This window comes from Haplochromis burtoni, unplaced genomic scaffold (assembly GCF_018398535.1).
Source record: "Haplochromis burtoni strain Fernald_Lab_line unplaced genomic scaffold, NCSU_Asbu1 Contig_69, whole genome shotgun sequence".
NCBI lineage: Eukaryota > Metazoa > Chordata > Actinopteri > Cichliformes > Cichlidae > Haplochromis > Haplochromis burtoni.
Window position 1 is genome coordinate 2,032,304 of NW_024582430.1, and position 2,147 is coordinate 2,034,450.

General features: G+C 48.0%; 1 protein-coding gene across 1 annotated transcript in view; it reads left to right on the top strand.

Annotated features, from left to right (window-relative positions):
- Positions 1-526: 526 nt before the first annotated feature.
- kifc3 (kinesin family member C3) overlaps positions 527-2,147 on the top strand; it is a gene marked incomplete in the record, with an annotated part of 28,304 nt that continues 26,683 nt past the window's right edge. Inside the window, 1 exon segment of the mRNA XM_042221575.1 lies at positions 527-1,457.

Sequence of the window (2,147 nt, forward strand, 5' to 3'; positions counted from 1 at the left end):
GGAAACGCCCCCCTTTTGTTCTTGCAGGAACGTTTCCAGAAAAGGTCCCGGCTCTGTTTACAGTGAGCTGCAGGATGGATCGCTGCTATATGCAGTGAGGTCTGCAACCAATCAGAGGCGAGCATCAGGATTGGCTGGCTGTGATTCAGACCGTCAGCTCCCACTGGGTCAAAGTCCCAGCATGCCCGGCTCTGTCACATATGTCACGTATGGCACATATTTGGGAGAGGTGGTCGAGGTCCCCACGACATGAAAGAACGAGGTCACTCTGACCCTAAAACCCTTCACTTTACCAAAATAAAAGCCTTTGTGCCTCATCTACTTTCCCAATCAGCAGGTCGTTGTTCCCACAATAAAAGCCTTTTATGATTTTCCAATCTGCACATTCAGAATGAGACGGTAATGTCAATCAGATTGTCCCTGTCACTAAAATAAAAGCCTGTTCTGATCTAAAATTATACTTGGACATCGTTCTTTTTTTTTTCAAAATTAAACTTTTCTGGACTATTCTACCAACTAGAACATCACTGCTGTCAAAATAAAAGTCTTCTGTCATCTAAAAGTGTAGTTGGGACAGCACTTTCCAAAATAAATTCTTTTCCTCACTCTAAAAATCAGCCTTTACTGATCTCTATGACCAGTGTGCTGCAGTTATGTTTACTGTTCTCTACTTTATTTCTACTCTCTCTTTATTGAATAAAAGTGCTCCAGTAAAGTGAAAGTTAGAGATGTGATCAGTTTAAGCAATGACTGCAAACGGATCAGTGATCAAAGAACTGGAAGTAATCCCGACTGTTATTAAACGTGAAAACCGGCACGTAGCTTATCCTGAAGATATTAACATAAATCCATCGTTTAGTGTCGTGCTGTTACGTCACCGCCGATCCTCTGCAGTTTTATCCTGCAATAACAACAGATGGTCCCGGGACGGCAGAGAGAGAGGAGGGAGAGGAGGCCCCTCGAGCTCTTTCTCTGATCCACTCAGTCTGATGGAGGTGAAGACGCGACCTGCCACAGTGCTAATCTGTTCCATGCACAGAGCAAGCAGTTTGCTGCACCTGCTGCTCATCCACAAACTCTGTGAGGAGAAGTTCTTGAACTCCACGCAGGAGCTGGATTCGTGCTTTTCTTGCAGGTCTGCACAACAAACTTTGTTTTTTCTTGCAGTGGAGCTCAAGGTCAGAATATCACTGCAGGGAAAACTCTGCTGAAACTTTGCATCTTGCTCTGCGTCCATGTTGCACTTGGAATCACTTTTCTCTTATCTGGGGATTTTTGTTTTTGGTGCACGGCTCTGCAGCCTCGCTTCAGAGCAGGAGGCGTTTGCACAGTCTTGAGTTTCACTGAGAAACTGAAGCTGGCGGCTGCAGGCTCTGGTTACCTGTCTTGATAACCGTTGGCGTGACAGCAGAGAGGAGGACGGGACAAGGTTCAGAAGCTTTTTATCGTCTGTGGATGTATGATCGAGCGCGTTTCAGATCAAATCAGGGGGTCAATCCTTAATAAGTGCAGACTCACACTCACCGAAAATGTAACTAAAAGTAACTAAAAAGTTTGTATTTCCTTCTAAAATTAGGAGTGAGTCCCCGTTTCCCAAACTTTTTTTAAAGTTTTTATGTTTTAATATTTTCAAGAATTGAAACCTCACGCTGCCTGAACCCGACCACCTCCTCACCTGGACATGCCTCCTGCCGTTAGGGAGGTTGCGTATGTCCCCTCGCCTCCTCCTCCCCTCAGCTCTGCGGTTCATTGATCCATCCACTCGATCCCGGGGCCCGGACGTCCCCCAGCACCCGTCGCCGGCGCCCCCATCCTTCCGACGACCTTCCTGTCCCGCAGCCTCGGTGGACTGGCTTTGCTCCGGTTTGTTCCGGTTCTTAATCAGGTTGTGGAGCGTCAGAACCGCCAGGGTGCACAGGACATACATGACCCCCTCCCCCCACCCCTCAGACTCTAGGGTGCTTCGGGTGGGTGTTTGGTTTCATCACAGGGTTGTTCCAGCCCAGGTGGGAGCTCACAGGCGTCTCGTTTGGGTCCCGCCGAGGTTGACGATCCTCGCTCTGAATGTTTCCTCTAAAAAGGATCAGCTGTTTAAATCCTGCTGTGTTTGTTCACCTCTGTCCCAAACCCCGCCCCGCCAACATCAC